The 19,870-nt window shown below is 35.3% G+C and overlaps 1 protein-coding gene across 8 annotated transcripts in view; it reads right to left on the reverse strand.

Moving 5' to 3' along the window:
- The window catches only part of LOC106882018 (spermatogenesis-associated serine-rich protein 2), a 132,412-nt gene that overhangs the window by 63,147 nt on the left and 49,395 nt on the right, over positions 1-19,870 (reverse strand). Inside the window, exon 1 of one of the 8 annotated variants that reach the window (XM_014932568.3) lies at positions 18,147-18,275. The exons of the other annotated variants lie outside the window; for them this stretch is intronic. The gene's annotated coding sequence lies outside the window, so the exon portion shown is untranslated. Of the gene's footprint in view, positions 1-18,146; positions 18,276-19,870 lie in introns of those variants that run through there. 8 annotated transcript variants of the gene reach the window in all.

Below are 19,870 nucleotides of genomic sequence, written 5' to 3' on the forward strand. Positions count from 1 at the left end.
GTAAAAGAAAAAATTGCTAATTTCTTGAAGAAATAGTAAACTGAAACAAAAATATAACTGAGACCCCAAGAATCACCATCATCATCATCATGATCATCATCATCATTTTCACAGGGTTTTTCTCTGCTGGAATGGCTAAGCTGGTTCTGCTGCCGATCCACCATTTCATTACCACTCCTCACTTCAATATCACCTTATCTCTGAGGCACAACACCAACAGATCTCGTCTCATTACTTCTTCCTCTCATATCTTTTTTTCTGTTTCCTTCAGTCAAAGCTGTCCTCTATGCACCGCCTCTCCCCCTCCACCTCCTTTCCTCACCCCCCCCCCCAGCACTCATTAACCATCCCCATCACACAGCCATTAATACAGTGCAATCATATTTCCTGCCATAAAAATCTACACACACACACAGATATATACATACATACACATACACACATATATACACATGTATACCCACACATATACATTACATATATATATATATACACACACACAAACATGCATACATACACATATATATACACACACATACACACACACATATACACATACACAAACACATACCGACACACACACAAACGCATATAGACACATACATACACACAAACACATATCTGGTTATCATGTTTAATAATGTACAACCACTGACTTTTTTCTTCTTGATGCGTTCCACTTTTCACACATAAGTTAGTATCACACCACATCCAACAAAAACTAATTTCTCTCTAATCTTCACACACATTCATTCGTCTACATCTACATATCTTACTTTATCACACATCATCAAACTTTTTCTTACGCATGCTTCAAATCTAGTCGTCTTAGGGCAACAGAGACAAAATCCTTTACTCGTCAACAAAGTAAACAGCTCCACGAACTTCCAACACTTACTCAGTAACACAGCGAAGGCAAGGGATAAACTTAACGATTGCCTCAAGACACTTCTAACGAACAGAGGCAAGACTCATAATCTCTCACATAGAGGCATAATGCAAAATCTTTTAATTAACCTTTTCATTTCTATTGAAATACACTCTCTTTGCTTTAACTGACTTTGGAAAAAAATTTCATTTCTTTGTATCAGTCGTTGGACTGCAGCCATGCTGGGGTACCACCCTGAAGAATTCTAAGTCAAATGAATCAACTAAAAACGCATTTTCTTTTTAAGCTTAGTACTTATTCTATCAGTCTCTTTTGGCAAACTGCTAGGTTACAGGGATGTAAACACACCGACACCACTTGTCAAGCAGGGATGGGATATATATATTTTATAAGCTTGAAGCTTATATAAGCCCTTGATGGAGACCCTACACTTTTCCATCAAGGGCTTATATGCCCCAATGTTAGACTATTTTCTTTAGTCAATACATGGTGATTGCTTGCTTATAAGCTTTAAGCTTATAAAATATATATATGTATATATATATATATATATATATATATACACACACAAACATACACACGACAGGCATTTAGGCTTCTTTCAGTTTCCATCTACCAAATCCACTCACAAGGCTTTGGCCAGCCTGAGGCTATAGTAAGAGACACTTGCCCAAGAAGCCATCCAGTGGAACTGAACCTGGAACCATGTAATTGGAAAGCAAGCTTCTTACCACACAGCTATGCCCAATAAAATAACTGTCCATATTAAGCTTGTGCTTGGAACATAATTCAACATGAAATGCTGATGGAAAGCTTAACTTTAAAATAGGCACTTAAAATCAAAGAACGAAGAGTAGTTTTGAGTGGATTGGTGTCAAAAGGCTTAAGCAATGCTTGAACCTCCTATTTTTGGATTCGTAATTGGGCACTTTAAAGAACTAAATTAAAGTTTGTAATCAGCATCACTCTATTTTCAACACAACTGATAATTTCAATGAAGCAACAATAGAAACGATCAATCACCCAAATTAAGAGAAACACAACAAAACATTCCAGTTAGAAATAATGTTTCTTTTGTTTTTCTTCATCCCACTGCATTGCCCCGTCCCCAAATCCGCCTAATGAATGGAAATGAAATGATCTAATTATTACATTTCATTAAAAATAACCTTAATTGCTTCCTTGCTGAAACAAGTTTGGACAGTACTAAAATGTTGAAACGGGTAAGGAACTACACAGCATTAAGATGCTTGTAACCAAACTGCAAGAAAAACGAAATAAAAATAGTCAAACTAGAATTGATAATTATTAAACAAATTAATTAATTAAAAAAACAGGGCCTTCTAATAAGTCCATACTAATTGAAGAATACTGAAGCAGAGCTGTTGGATAGAAACTGCAAAATATTCCAATGCCTGGAAGGAAATTTGCAACCAGTTGCTTATAGACAATATTTCCACGTCAGTAGAAACAGAACACAATTTATTAACTTCAATTACAACAGGGAGATGTAGATAGACAGGATTAAATAAGTTTATACACACAGTTGTTAGACCAGGTAATAAGTGATGGCAATATCTGGTTTTGTAAATAACAACTTGTGCTGAGCTTTGCATTCTTTTCCCAGAGATTAATTACGCCTTTCATTTATCTAAGACAGTGGTTCTCAACCATTTTCCTACTTATGAACCCCTTTGTTGTAAAAACTATGCCAAAACAGACACAGAATTCTGATGCAGGCTCATACCTGGCCAACTCTTGTCAAGCCATCCAACCCATGCCAGCATGGAAGGCAGGCGTTAAATGATGATGATGAATGTTTACTTTTAGAATGGCATTGTAGGGTAGGTGTAAGAGATCAGCCCTGGCCAGTTTGAACAGAAAACAGGAAGAATATTCGGGTCAGCTAATGGCCAGTTTAAATACTAAAAAACTAAATTAATATCTGCACCGAGGGAAGATTATATCCCAGGCATTTAACACAGGTTTGGAAAGTGAAAATATATTCATAAATAAATAAATATGAATATTCACTCGTTAATATAACCTTCTTGTGAACAACAACAACATTTATGTGAACAATATGAATTACTTACTTAAATTAGACGAGATAACAAGAGGAAAGATAAGAAATATCAGTCAATATTAATATTTAATAATATACAGGTTAATATTTTGAAACAGGACTTGTTCAACAGAAATAGAATTGTTCGCAATAGCAGATGACTATCTAAAAAACTGATAATTATGTAAGTTATGTGAGGTTTTTATAAGAAAGCATTTAGAACAGTAGTTCTTAACCATTTCTAACCTATGGACCCCTTTGTTTACCATTTTATCCTGGTGGAACCCATAGCCATCCAATGTTTAAAAACTAATTTCATAGATTCATCATCATCATCATCATTATCATCATTATTTAATGTCTGTTGTCCAAGCTGGTATGGATTGGATGGTTTGACCAAGGCTGGTAAGCTGAGGGGCTGCACAAGACTCCAGTCTGATTTGGCATGCTTTCTACAACTGGATGCCCTTCCCAACACCAACCACTCAGAGAGTGTACTGGGTGTTTTTTATGTGCCACTGGTAGAGGTGCTAGTTACGTGACACCAGCATCAGCCATGACTATGATTTTACTTGCCTTGGTGGGTCTTCTCAAGTACAGCATATTGTGAAAGGCCTCAGTCATTTGCCATTGCCTCTGTGAGGCCAAATGCTTGAAAGGTGCTTGAATTCGTCTTTCAAAATTACTATTTTGTTTCTCACATATTCACTTGTATGAGTTGAGCTATATAAAATGTCAGAGAAAGAAACCTAGTACACACACACACATCACACACATGTGTGCACATGATGGGCTTCTGTAGTGTCCATCAGCCAATTCAACTGGCACTAGTTGAGCCAAGACTACAGTAGAAAAAAGAAACTTGCTCAAGGTGCCATGCAGAACTGAATCTGAAATCGCATGGTCACAAAGCAAACTTGTTATCCACATAATGATGCCTCTACCAATTTGTGCAATTCATTTATTTGCTTAATGAAGGGGATGCTGCAGGGGGGGGGGGGTGAAGCTTAAGCTAAAAAAAAAAGGCATTGTCTTTTTGATTATCTAAATGTCTAGGTTTTCTGTGCAAAAACCATTTCTCTTCCACATTATTTTTTTTCTTCGTCCTTCAATAATTACTGTAACCTATTTGTGTATGTTTTTGTAGCAACATACAACAGTCAACTAAAACATACAAATGTACACACATATATATATACACACACACATATATATATACACACACATATATATATACACACATATATACACACACATATATACACACACTTATATACACACATATATATATACACACACACAAACACACACATACACACTATATATATGTGCGTGTATACACAAACACACACATAGATATAACTGTAAAAGTTTCATCATTATCCAACTAATAATGATAAAGAAGAAGCATCTTTAAAAAAAGCTAAGTCTATGTTGTTCAACAGATTCTGGTGGCAAGAGACGGGAGACAATATAAAATTACAGCTTCTCTCATTTCACTGACCAAGTAAATTGAATTTGACAGCATTAATGGGGGAGAGAGAGAGCTGTGAGAGAGGGGGAGAGCTGCGAGAGAGAGAGATACAGAGAGAGAGAGAGAGATACAGAGAGAGAGGCATAACAGGGAGACAGAAAGAGACATAGCTGAGAGAGAGAGAGAGATACACGGAGCTGAGAGGAAGCGACATAACTGAGAGAGAGAGAGAGAGAGACATAGCTAAGAGAGAAACATAGCTAAGAGAGAGACACAGATAAGAGAGAGACATAGCTAAGAGAGAGAGACATAGCTAACAGAGAGAGACATAGCTAACAGAGAGAGAGAGAGAGAGAGAGAGACATAGCTAAGAGAGAAACATAGCTAAGAGAGAGACACAGCTAAGAGAGAGACATAGCTAAGAGAGAGACATACCTAAGAGAGAGAGACATAGCTAACAGAGAGAGAGAGAGAGAGATAGCTGAGGCTAACATATTGGTTCATACATGGTTAAAGTTAAAATACAATACAAGATTATTTATTTAATACTAAAGCAGGAAATAAAATAATCCACTTCACACATTAAGATATCAGTCAATAGATCCCTGTATTACTATTTCTCTAAATTATGCTCTTTTTATTTGCTTTTCGTTTTTTTATTCTTCTCCTGCTCATGAAAGAACCAAGTTAAAAAAATATATATATCTTAGATTTACAAACAGAAAGCAGGCAAGAAAGAAAAGAAAAGAAAAGTGGATTCGTCTTAGTCAACAGAAGAAACAATGTTACAGTTCTTTGTTTGAAGATTCCCACACACAACACAATTCAAGTGACTGGCATTTTTGTGACAAGACAAACAAAAAGACATACAAAAAAACAGTTGGTTTCAGGACAGCAGGGACACGCAAGAAGTGGCTGTGTGGTAAGAGGCTTGCTTCCCAACCACATAGTCCCTAGTTCAGTCCCACTGTGTGGCACCTCAGACAAGTGTCTTCTACTACAGCCTCAGGCTGACCAAAACCATGTGAGAGGATTTGGCAGACGGAAACTGAAAGAAGCCCATCGTACATATATATATATATATATATATATATATATATATATATATATATATATATATATTGATAGTAATGGTAGGACAACAAAACAATGAAAGAGACCTCGATATTATGTAAATATAGGAATTTATCTGTAAATATAATATGTAACAATTATTCGTTAGCCATGATAATTGTACACACACACACACACACACACACACATATAGATGATACGTTGGAGCAACTGTAGCCTGGCCATTGCCAGTGTGATGTAAATGACACCCATGCTGGTAACATGTAAAAAGCACCCATTACACTCTTGGATTGGTTGGCATTGTGAAGGGCATGTAGCCATAGAAACCATGCCAAATCAGACTGGAGCCTGGTGCAGCTCTCCGGCTTACCAGTTCCAGTCAAACCGTCTAATCCATGCAGATGCTAGATGATGATGATGATGATCTGCTGCAGACCAATGGTGGGAAAAAAAGGAAACATTGTTGAAACTCACTGACAGGATTTGAACTTGGTCGTTAATCAGCAAAATTAATCACTGCTCAGTACATTACCAACTGTGCCAGCCATAATAATATCGTAATAAATTTTATTAAGATAACAGTAACAACAATGGTTTCAAATTTAGGCCAAAGGCCAGTGTTTTTGGAGGGTTGGGGCTTGGTTGCATGGTTATATATTTTATGCTTGTTTTCGAAATAACTATGGAATGAAGTTAAAGTTTCATTTTAGATATTCGAGAAAGTTAATCAAGTTTGTTGATTAATTATCATTAGTCATGTCCATGCAACAAGCAAATCAACTCTATAAATATTTTGCCAGTGAGCTTGCTAGTATTTACTAAAAGAGAAAGGCAAACACTGTAAGCAGGTTATACAGCAAGCTAGTTATTACACAGACTCCTAATATAAATTAAAAGGTCTTTTTTTAATAACAATATATTTTCTATCTCATCTGAGTGACTTCATTTCAGTCTCAAATCAAACCATGTTGTCAGATTGCAGAAAACAATATTCTGAATGTCATTTCATGGTTGTCTCTCTTGCTGTACAAGGTGCAGATGATAGCAAAGAAGCTAGAAATGCATTCACCGCTTCTGCCAGGGGAGTGCTTTGGAATGACTGTTGGTGTTTTTTAAACCCATTTTACCTAAACTGAGAAACTTTCTCAATGATAAACAGCAGTGAATATGGTCTTTGTACAGGTCAGATCCGTCCTGAATTTTCACTCTGTATTTGATAGCATACAAGATGCATGAGCATATAAGAAGCAACCTAATTTCAGCAGCACATCATCATTATCCTCATCATCATCATCATCATCGTCATTTAACATCTGTTTTCCATGCTGGCATAGGTTGGACAGTTTGACCAGAGCTGGCAAAGTTGCACACTGCACCAGGCTCCAGTTGCTTGTTTTTGGCATGGTTTCTGCAGTTGGATGCCCTTCCTAACACCAACCATTTTACAGAGGGTACTGGGTGCTTTTTCTATGACACCGGTACAAGTGCATTTTATGTGAAACAGGCACAGGTGCTTTTAGATGGCACCAACACAGGTGTTTCTCACATGGCACTGGCACAAATGCTTTTTAAGTGGCACCAGTACAGATGCTTGTTACATGGCACCAGCATAGGTGTTTATTTCGTGGCACTGGTGCAGGTGCTTTTTACATGGCAGCAGCACCAGCAGGCATATTCAAGAAGAAAAAAAACGGTTTTAGTACATTAAAGCTTGCAAGAGGCCCAACTTCACATATCGGACCTAGGGTGGGTCTTTTTTTTATATTTTAGGGAAAAAAGAATAGTGTATTTTAAACACCATCAGACACAATAATTGATATTGTGGACAAGCTTACTTTTACATAAAGACTTTAGTGAATTATCAACAAAATCAAACGAGCAAAGGACAAAACATCAGATCAATCATACATTATAAACTATGACATCTCACGTTGGCCGATAAATCAATGAACCTAGAAAGTCTATCAAGTGTTGTAATTTAATGTTAATGTCTACCTTCAGCTCCCCATTCCCTCCCCCACGGGAGGACTGATTAGAACACTTTGTTGTTTCAGGTATTCTTTCATCATTACACACAGAGCAAGTCTTTTGATCGTTAACTTCCATATTGGCTGATCAATAACCACCTATCTCTAGGAAAAAAAAAAAAAATTCTCTGTGAACTTTGTCAAAAACAAAAGAAAAACCACATTGAATCAGGCACAGCTGTGTGGTTGAGACTACAAATGTAGAACATGGCTAGGTTGTTAAGAAGTTCAGTTTGCAACCACATGGTTTCAGGTTCAATCCCAGAGTACAGAACCTTGGCCATGTCTTCTACTAATAGCCTCGGGCCAACCAATGCCATGTGAGTGAATTTGGTACGTGGAAATTGTGTGGAAGCTGGTCATGTATGGCTGTATGTGTATAAAACAAAGAAAGAATCAGAGACAGACAGAAATAAATAAGTCCTGGGGGTCAATCTGTTTGACTAAAACCCATCAAGCCAGTGCCCCAGCATGGCTACAGTCCAATGGCTGAAACAAGTAAAAGATAAAAAGGTAAGATAATAGTATATTTCTGGTCCTTATTTTACCTATAACAGGGGGTTTAAAGTAGGTGTAATACCACTTAGACACACAGAAGACATTTGTCTAATGGAGTTTGGTTTTTTTCTTTGATCTTTTGTTCTTTGAACTATCATCATCATCATCATGTGTGTGTGTGTGTGTGTGTGTGCGTATGCATGTGTGTGTGCTGATGTGCATGCATGTACACACATCCACAATGGACTTCTTTTAGTTTCTGTCTCCCAAATCTACTCACAAGGCTTTGGTTGGCCCCGGACTAATAGAAGACACTTGCCCAAGGTGCCTTACAGTGAGAATGAACCTGAGACTTCATGATTGACAAACAAGTTTCTTAACTACATAGCCACACTTGTACCTTACATAAATAGAAGTGATGATGATGATGATGATGATGATGATGATGATGATGATGATGATTTAACAATTCTGATCAATACATAAATCAAGCTTAACAAGACATTGATGTACCCAACTATAGACTGTGTCATTTGAGTCAACCTTGAATGATCAAAGACCATTCACTGCTGTGACCATTGAGACGTTTTTTTCTCAAGCACTGGGTACCCCAGATTGCATTATTCAATATCTTCTTTGTTTTTGTTTCTCTTTAATGGTTAGGTATGATTTGAAGGAGATTTGGTCACTATTTCTAGCAGGCTGAGCTACTATATACAGGGTCTCATATTGGCTCATGGATATATGACAATGACAGTAGACTCCAGTCAATTTTGTCATAGAAACACATATACACACACACAGATGAAAGGGATGAAAGCAAAGTTGACCTTGGCAGAATTTGAAATCAAACAATGCAATGAGCCAGAAAACAGACCACAGAGCATTTTTATTACAATGTTCTGATAATTCTGCCAGTTCATTGCCCAAGCAATAATAAATGGGTCACTCTTGTCAATTTTGACATAAGTGCTTGAAAAAAAGAATTAAAAAAGGATTAAACATAAAAGATGCTGCATCTTTTTACAATGGTTGTGTGAATATAATTCAAGTCCAGGTATGGATTTTGCTTTTGAAGTCACAATGGAGACGATGACGATTTTGATTTTACCTGGGATTGGACAACAGTGTCTGTTGATTGTAGCATAAAGTTATTTTATTGTTCAGCTCCTTGAACTCAAATTGCTTAGATGCATCATGACACATTTTACACCACTTTGATTGATCAAGGCAATAACTTTCCCAAGGGGTTACATTAAGCTGTATTTTAGAGAATGTTTCAACTTGTCCTTATAAAGGGAGTCTTCCTTTACTGTGGAACCCCTCTGTTTGTTGGTCATACAAAAGAATTTTCAGAATGTAATCATTTTGTATTTGAACAACATGTCCTGACTATCTGCTTCCGATATTGGAGATAACAACAATAATAATAATAATAATAATAATAATCCTTTCTACTATAGGCACAAGGCCTGAAATTTGGGAGGATGTTCTGCTATAGGCACAAGGCTAGTCAGAACACATTGGGTTCCAGTACTTGACTGGTACTTATGTTATTGACCCCAAAAGGATGAAAGACAGTGTTGACTTCAGTAGAGTTTGAACTCAGAACATAATGTGAATGAAATGCCACCAAGCGTTTTGTCAAGTGTGCTAACAATTCTTCCAGCTCACCACCTTACATGATAATAATAATAATAATAATAATAATAACAGTAATATATTTTAGGAGAGTAATTTTGAAAATAATCAACAGACACCAGAAAATTAGATGAAAAGTCAGAAAAAAAAAACAAAAATTAAAATATTGTCGAATAAATAAGACAGAATTGAGAATAATATATGAAAAAAATACATATATATACATATATCTTTTTTCACACATTATTCTCATATATATATTTCATATATATATATATATATACACACACACACACACATTATTCTCATGTATAAAGAAAGCAGACTTCTAAAAATGAGATAATTTTTTTTCTTCTCTTTCATAAATGAAATTTATTAAAATTGCAATTATTTCTGTTCTGTTTTTGTTTTCTTTGTTTGTATTTTTTTTCTTGCAGATTTTTAAAATCCATAATTGTTTTTGCTGCACTTAACAATGGTTGCTGTACAAATCTAAAAACACTGTAAACCATGTTGATGGAGACACAGACATCATGTTAAGAAGTTTACTTCTCACATAGTTCTCGGTTTGACCCTACTGCACAGCTACCACCTTGGGCAAGGGTCTCCTCCCATTCCTTCCATCACCTCATGTTATTTAATAATTGTCAGAGAAATTTGGTAGATAGAAAATGTATTAGAGCCAAACATCATATATATATATATATATATATATATATATAGAGAGAGAGAGAGAGAGAGAGATAGATACATGTGTAAGTATGTGTATGTGTGTAGTGGTGTGTAGTCCAGCATTCACCACTAGAATCAATACAATTGCTTTCAAGCATAAAAGATATAAAAAGAGGTACACAGTAAAGTGCAACACGCAACCAAATGGGCTCAGTAGTTGGTCCCATAACCCACTCCAGTATGCAATGTAGTACAATGTGGGGCATCAACCTCATGCAGGACACTAATGAGGTGAAGTGCATGACTGCATAATGTTTCTATAACTGTTATGTAATTATTTCGGCATTCTGCTGAAACACGTCTATGTCTAATAAAGCATTGAATACCACACCTGTTTTCTGTTTATTATTATTTTATACATACACACACGCACGCACGCACGCACACACACACACACACACACACACACACACATTTTAATGGATTTACACACAGTCGCTTTTTTTAAAGGATTTATATTTTTTTTTTTTTTTACCAGTTTACATATGGTTTCACAACAAGCAAAATTCTAGTGGATATCACACTGTTTGTTTTGTTGTTGCTGTTGTTGCTGCGGCTGCTGCTATCATTGCAGCAGACAAGTTTATGGAATCAAAGAGTCAAATGTAGACACAAATATCTGAATGGCCTCTAAAGATACAAGACTACTAGTTGATGCTTCTGAAGTCCAACTCCACTAAAGTACTGTATCTTTGGGGAAAAATACACTTTCTATACAAATTTCCCTTTACCTATCTGTAGGTAGAAAAAAAAAAAAGCTTTCTGTGAAATTATTGCAAAAGTCTAGTAACCTGTGAAGCAGAACTAGAAGATGAAGGGCTAGAAAAATGAAAGATGAACAACTAATGGAAAAACAAAGCACTAAAAGAAAGAGAAATACATAAAAATGTTAATGTTTAGCAACCAGCCAAATTTCTGGGCAATAAATATTTGATTCTTTGACAGAGATAGGTTAAAACTAGGTAATACTCTAAATATTTATCAAAACCTCCATTTACTGATAGTTTCAATTCCAAATATCTACTATACATAGCACCAGTTTAATCATGTCTTTTGGGACCCATATTTTCAGGGTCTTCCCAATATTTCAGGGTCCTCCCAACTTTTGCAGGGCCCCAATACTAAATGCTATATTACTATTATAGCACTATAGTACTACTTTGAACTCTTATGAATGACAGGCTGTTTCAGGAAAATTCTGAAACACTGCCAAGCTCAAATACATTTTATATTAAATACTTAAACTTTTATGAATAGCTATGTGTTTAAGGGGTACCCTAAAATACTTCCAAGAACCAGTATATTTATATTAAATGCTTGAACTTTCATGACTGATTGGATGTTTAACTCTTTAGCATTCAGATAACTCTATCAAATCTAATGCATATTTATTCACATTGTTTTGAATTAAACATGCATTACCTCATAGCTTTGTGATTTCAATGATGTAATTGTTTATTTTTAGAATGACATTGTAGGGTAGGGTCTGGCAGATTTGAGCATAAAACAGGTTGAACATTTGGGCTGGATACAACCAGTTTAAACATGGAAGGGTGAAAGTGAACCCTCAAAATACTTCCAAACTCAAATATATTTCATATCAAATGAGGCAGTAAGCTGGCAGAATCATTAGAAATCTGGGCAGAATGCTTAGTGGCGTTTTGTTCATCTTTACATTCTGAGTTCAAATTCCATTGAGGTCAACTTTGCCTTTCATTTTTTGGGGAGTCAATAAAGTAAGTACCAGCTGAATACTGGGGTTGATGTAATTGTCTTACCTCGCTCCCTCAAAATTGCTGGCCTTGTACCAAAATTTGAAACCAATATATTTCATAATAAATGCTCAAACCTTTATGAATATCTCATTGTTTAAAGTGTACTCTAAAATAATTGCAAGATCTAATATATTCTAAATTCTTGCAAGTTATGCTTTTTCTAATTCAATGATCTTGCACTTGTTCTCTTACTATAGTAACTATTATTCATTTAACTTGTATGAACAACTGGGTGTTTAAAAGGTTAATCCAATATTTGGTATATATTTGAGATCCAATATATGTTAAGATTAAACACATTGCAATAATTAAAATAAACAGCAATGGTAAATGAACAAACTTCATTTTTATTAGATGCTAATTAACAGATGTGTCATTCCATTTTCTATGTCGATGTATTAAACTGGTCACACAATAATTGAGCTTTTATTATTATTATTATTATTATTATTATTATTATTATTATTGCCTTTCTCAGTTAAACAAATCAGTTTAAAACTAATATAAAACAGACTCCATGATGCTAATTATCTGAGTTTAATATTAAATCAGGATTTTTAAGCAAGTAAGAAATAGTTTATTGTGTGCAGTTTCTGTTTTTACTGTATCACTGTGAAACAAAACTATCACAGAAATAAATTTTAAAATTTTTGTTTCCCGTATTCTTGTTGAAATGCGCTGCTTTTGTTTCAATTAAGCTTGAAAATAATTAAGAATGTAGTAAAATAAATTTGTCTTAATTAAGCTGGTGTTTCAAACATAAATTAACATGAAATTTTAATGAACAATTATAATTGAGATCAGTTTAAAATAGCAAGTTTGTATCATAGAACCACTGACAGTCTCAGGTGGGCTGGTATCAACAGAGTTAAATTAATATAGTCACATTTTTCAACATTAGAACAAAAAAATAAATTGACATATTATGGCCATGTATCAGCTGAGAATATTTCACTTGTTCGTCTTAGTTGCTTGACTAACAATGCCACAGAGCAAACTCATGTAATGTTGCAGCATTTAAGAGCTTTGTGTTTTTAGGTTTCATATCTTTTATCTTTTTTTTTTTTTTTTTTGTTTCAATCATTAGACTGCAACCATGCTGGGACATCACCTTGAAGAATTTTTAGTCAAAGGAATCGACCCCTATACATTTTTTTTTTATATATTTTAAGCCTGATACTTATTCTATTGGCCTCTTTTGCCAAACCACTAAGATACCCAAAAGGATGAAAAACAAAGTTAAACTCAGCAGAATTGGAACTCAGAATGTAAAGACAGGCAAAATACTGCTAAGCATTTAACCTGGCATGCTAACGATTCTGCCAGCTCGCCACCCTCGGGGCACATCCAGTATATGGATATATACATAAACACACCAACACCAGTTGTCAAGCAATGGTGGAGAACAAACACAGACACAAAGACACACAAACATAGACACACATATATACATGCACATATATGATGAGCTTCTTTCAGTTTCTGTCTACTAAACCCACTCACAAGGCTTTGGTTAGCCTGAGGCTATAACAGAAGACACTTGTCCAAGGTGCCACAAAGTGGGACTGAACCCAGAACCATGTGGTTGGGAAGCATGCTAGTTACCATGCAGCCATGCCTTTAAACTGCATCCAGTAACAGAGCCCTGGCTCCATAGTTCCAGGGATTGTAGTGTATTGAACTTCCTCTTAGCTCCTATTGTTTCCAGGTCTGCTCTGTCCCGAAGTAGAAGCACCTATCAGGATCCCAGCTATGGGTTAAACAGAAAGTAACTGCTCAAAGCAGGGCACATTGAAATCTTGGGATACAGTATGGTGGATGTGAACTATTTCAGCAAACGAATCTTATTGAATCAATGGTGAATATCACTAGATGCTGAGCAGCTAAACAGACAACAAATTGTCAATGACCAGAACCAACCAGTTCAGTTAGCAAACTACTGCTATCATCTGTAACCATGGCATGTGAAGGTATGTGGCTTAATGGTTAGGCTCACAGTCGTAAGGTCGTGAGTTCAATTTCTGGCACTTTATTTCACATTGTTCCAGTTCACTCTGCTGACAAATATGAGTTGTACTTATAATTCTAAGGGCCAGCCTTGTCCACATTCTGTGAATCACATTGAAACTCTCTGAGGACTACGTTAAAGGTACACATATCAGTGAAGTGCTCAGTCAGTTGCACGTTAATCTCATGATCAGGTTGTTCCATTAATCAGATCAACTGGAACCCTCATTGCCGTAGCCAACAGAGTGCCAGAAGTAGTAGCATGCACAAATGAGATATTAAATTAACCCCAGTACACAACTGGTACTTATTTTAGCAACCCCAAAAGGATGAAAAACAAAGTAAAACCCAGCAGAATTTGAACTCAGAATGTAAAGACAGCCAAAATACTGCTAAGCATTTAACCTGATATGCTAACAATTCTGCCAGCTTCCCACCCTCAGGGCACATCTAGTATATGATCAAATATAATATGCTGCTTTTCCTATGTTTGCAAGTGTTGTTGGTTTTTGCTCAACGTTGGTAGCAGAACAATGATTAATAAATACGAAATGGATTTGAAATTACTTGTGCTACCTCAGCTAAAACCTGAAAATGAGGAACCCTCAAGGAAAGAAGAGCAAACTTGGAAATTATTGATCAGCTTATAACTCATAAAGACAGCTCCCCAATTGTGCTCTAAAAAAAGACACAGAGGCTGTACTGCAAAATGGATTACCATCTTAAATGCTGATGGTAGAGATTAGATCTAAACTAATTAATATTTATTGCATATAAATCATTTGTGGCATTTGAACAATATCAAAGTCCATGGGAGACAGCAGTGAGTGATTATTTCATTCAGTTTGAACGTCTTGTTGAAAGACTTAGATGCTACAAAATGATTTTAACAGCTGTGTGGTGGTTACGAAGCTCGCTTTGAAACCACATGGTTTTGGGTTCATTCCTACTGTACAGCACCTTGGACAGGTGTGTCTTCTACTATTGTACCTCCAGGCCAACCAATGTCTTGTGAGGCAATTTCATAGATGGAAAGTGTTTGCTATTTTCTCTGGCTTCATGTTCCAAGTTCAAATTCTACCAAAGTCAACTTGCTTCCATTCTTTCAAGGTCTACAGAATAAGTACCAACTGAGCACTGGGGCCAATGTAATCAACTATACCAAACCCCCAAAATTTCAGGCCTTGTGCATATAACAGAAAGGATTATTATTATTATTATTATTATTATTATTATTATTAAAGGTGGCAAGCAGGCAGAATCATTAGCATACCAGGCAAAATGTTTAGCAGCATTTCATCCATCTTTATGCTTTAAGTTCAAATTCCACCAAGTTCGACTTTGCTTTTCATCCTTTCGAGGTCAATAAATTAAGTACAAGTGAAACACTGGGGTCGATGTGATCAAGTTACCCTCTCCCCACAAATTTCAGGCCTTGTGCCAATAGTAGAAAGGATTATTATTATTATTGTTGTTGTTGTTATTTACTTTTAATATGCATGTTTGTTGAATTCACTTGTCAAGACACACCCAGCACCCTAGGGCAAATGAAGGATGTTACAGAATAACTGAAAGCTTGGGGAGGTGAAGTAGCCAGGGCAGTAGCAAAATAACTCCATGTAACACAACACAAACATTTAAGTTGATAGGGTTTTTCTAAAGATGTGGCAGTACTTGTCAGCACAGTCTTTTGGATTTCTCTGAGACATGGTTCTCCTGGGATGTTGTCTAGATATTTCTGACATCACATTTTTTATCATACCTACAGCACCTACAATAACAGGAACAATTTTTGCTTTAAGATGCCACATCTTTTGTACTTCAATTTCCAGGTCTTTATATTTACCTAATTTGCCAAATTCCTTTACAGATATATTTTTACCAGTGGGATTACTTAAATCAATTAGTCTACAACAATTATTATTATTATTATTATTATTATTATTAGTAGTAGTAGTAGTAGTAGTAGTAGTAGTAGTAGTAGTAGTAGTAGCAGCAGCAGCAGCAGCAGCAGTAGTAGTAGTAGTAGTAGTAGTAGTAGTATTTTTTCTTTTTATATCGATGCTGGGTGAAGGAATCCTAGAAGATCAATCGTCAGGATCCCCAAACTCTATCAAGAGAGTAACTGCAACTCCACAGGGGTGGCGTCCATGGTTGTGTAATCAGCTAATGAAAGAGTCACTATGACTCAAATTCCCAATTCATATTCATAATAATTCGTAATTGGATGATGACAGAGTGTCATGGGAATCCATGAAAGCAGTAAAAAAAAAAAAAAAAAACGATTATTTCCAGATATATTATAAAATCTAGTTAGTGAGAATACATGATCCTGAATTTATCAAAACTGAATGAAACCAAACTCAGTTGATACTGGGGTTCTTTGGCTGTCAATCCCAAATGTTTTTAATTAAGGGTTAGGACCCAAAAATATTTTACAGGAATGCTGAAACTATATCCCCATAAAAAAAAAATCATGATATATAGATACATACTAATGTATACACATAAATAAATGCAAATATATACACATAAATACATGTCAATGTTTCCACATAAATACATCTTATTTTATACACATAAATATATATATATATTAGTGTATACACATAAATACATGTTAATGTATACATATAAATACATCCTATTTTATACACATAAGTATATATATTAGCATATACACATAAATACATGTTAATGTATACACATAAATATATATATTAGTGTATACACATTAATGAATGCAAGTATATACACATAAATACATCTTGCTGAATACATACAAATACATACAAGTATATACACATAAATATTTCTTAGTGTATACAAATAAACACACATTATTGTGTATATGCATTAATACATATTGCATACACATGAATACTTATTAGTGTGTGTGTGTGTGTGTGTGTGTGTGTGTATATATATACATATACACACACACACACATAAATACTTCCCAGTACTTCAATATCGTGTTGGTAACAGTAGGTCACAAACAGAAAACCACAGATTAAATTCAGTTCCAAAGAATTATTCATATCAGGATAATTTCAGTTAATGACTTCCATAAGTTACTTTTCTATATCTTAAAATAAATTTCTCAGCCTTTTCTCTTAATTTTCTTATAAAATTCTGGCACAAGGCCAGCAACTTTGAGGGGTGGGGGGAGTCGATTACATCGACCCCAGTGCTCAACTGGTACTTATTTTATCAAAAGGATGAAAGACAAAGTTGGCCGCCTTTTATCCAGACATATTGCAAGCATGATGTTATCCAATGTGTCTGTCACTTTGTGGGATAATAGGTGCAATTTGAGGGAGCTTTAGCTATTATTACTAGCAAGTCAAGTATCTGCATGAAGGTTCACTCATTGGCTCAAGTATAGCTACTTAATTTTTCAACCCTGGTGGGATGGAAGATAAAATTCCTGATCAAAGGTATTTGAACTCAAAACACAGTATCTCTGTGTAAATTAACCCTTTTGTTACCATATTTTTGTCAACATATGCTGCTTTTGCTTCAATTAAATTTTTAAATAATGAAGTATTTAGTAAAACAACTTTCTCATTATTAAGCTGGGGTCTGGAACAAATTAGCATAAAATTTTGATTGAAGATTATAACTTAGATCACCTTAAAATAGCAAGTTTAGGTCATGGAACCTGGGGCAGTCCTAGGCAGGCTGGTATCAAAAGGGTTAAGTACCATAAACTTGGGGAAAATCGAGGTAAAAATCAAAAATTTACGAGGAAAATTTATATAAAGCAAATTATTACAACATTTTCATGGCAGTGGGTTAAAAAAACACAATAAGAGGCCTGAAATTTTGGGAGAGAGGTTAGTCAACTACATCAACCCCAATGCATGACTGGTACTTATTTCGTCAACCTCGAAAGGATGAAAGACAAAGTCAGTCTCATTAGAATTTAAACTCAGAATGTAAAGGCAGACGAAATGCTTACTTTTTATATACAGTAATGTTCTCTGTTGTAGCTGAGGTATTTTTGTAATGCTTTGAGAACTACTGCAGGATGACCTTAAATATTACATGCTTTAGTACAAGCACTAAAAACATTTTTTCTCTGAATATGCAGTGCTGAAAAAAACTGGGGTGTGTCCAATGAGCCTTTGTGCCTTTTATGTCATCAAATACGGATATATGAAATTTATGTAACGGTCACATGATTGAGTTAAGAGAGGAGTGAAGAACAAAAGAAAGTAAAAACAAAATTTTTTTTAATATAAAAAAAAGCATCCCCTCCCAAAACCTGTTCTCCCCATTTCCTGATGTGCTGTCCACACCGGAAAATTGTTGACTATTCAGGTAAAACCCAACGATTTTCACTAAATGACATAAGCTAAAAGAATGTCTGATTCAATTGGAATTTACCTCTCGTCAGCAATTGTTTACTGGTTATCAAAGAAAGCAGGAAAACTATCTGATAAAAAGTTTTTAAATCGTTTATGCGTTGGTATGGCTGTGTGGAAAGGCTTTGATTATAGGTACGCTCACTAGGGATTCCCTGGGGTTCAAGAATAACTATAGTTCTGTCTGTTACCTTTTATTAGTTAGTTACATTCTGAGTTCAAATTCCGCCAAGGTCGACTTTGCCTTTCATCCTTTCAGGGTCGATAAATTAAGTACCAGTTACGCACTGTGGTCGATGTAATCGACTTAATCCCTTTCTCTGTCCTCGTTTGTCCCCTCTATGTTTAACCCTTGTGGGCAATAAAGAATTAAGAAATGTTAGCACACCAGGCAAAATGCTTAGCAATATTGCGTCTGTCTTTTCGTTCTGAGTTCAAATTCCACCAAGGTTGACTTTGCCTTTCATCCTTTCGGGGTTGATAAACTAAGTACCAGTTGTGTACTGGTGTCGATCTAATCGACTGTCCCCCTCCCCCAAAATTTCAGGCCTTATATATATATATATATATATATATATATATATATATATATATATATATATATATATATATATATATATATATATGTGTGTGTGTGTGTGTCTGTGTTTATCCTCCCCACCCCCATCACCACTTGACAAATGGCGGCGTGCATACGTCCCCATAACTTAGCAGTTCAACAAAAGAGACCGATAGAATACGTACTAGACTTAAGATATATAAGTCCTCAGGTCTAGCATGGCCGCAGTCAAATGACAGAAACAAGTAAAAGAGTAAAAGAGTGAATCCCCACATCATTGAAATCTTGAAGCTACGTACAAGACAAATGCATGATTAATTCAAAACGATGTGAATAGATAAACATCACATTTCCTGAAGTAATTTGAATGCTAAAGGTTTAAACTGCCCCATCAATAAAACAAAAATGGTTTGGGGGCCAAAGCAGAAGAATGTAATCTAAAGGACATTTAACTGCTATTTATAGGCTAAACATACAAATACCTATTTTGTTTTAAATACAATTTTTCTAATCTATGTACAAAGTGTGCCAAAATAATTTACACACACAGCAAAAAGGTTTCAGATCACTGCAGTAGATTGGAGTCTGAGGGATATTTAGCTGCTATTTATAGGTTAAACACATATCTCTTTCTTTTTTGATGTATTTTTTTCCAGACAATGCTGAAAGTGTGCCAAAATAATTCCATTTGCTTTAAACTCTTTAGCATTTAGATTATTTTGTCGAATGTAATGCTTATTTTTTTCACTTTGTTTTAAA

This window comes from Octopus bimaculoides, chromosome 21 (assembly GCF_046866305.1).
Source record: "Octopus bimaculoides isolate indiv1 chromosome 21, ASM4686630v1, whole genome shotgun sequence".
NCBI classification, from domain to species: Eukaryota; Metazoa; Mollusca; class Cephalopoda; order Octopoda; family Octopodidae; genus Octopus; species Octopus bimaculoides.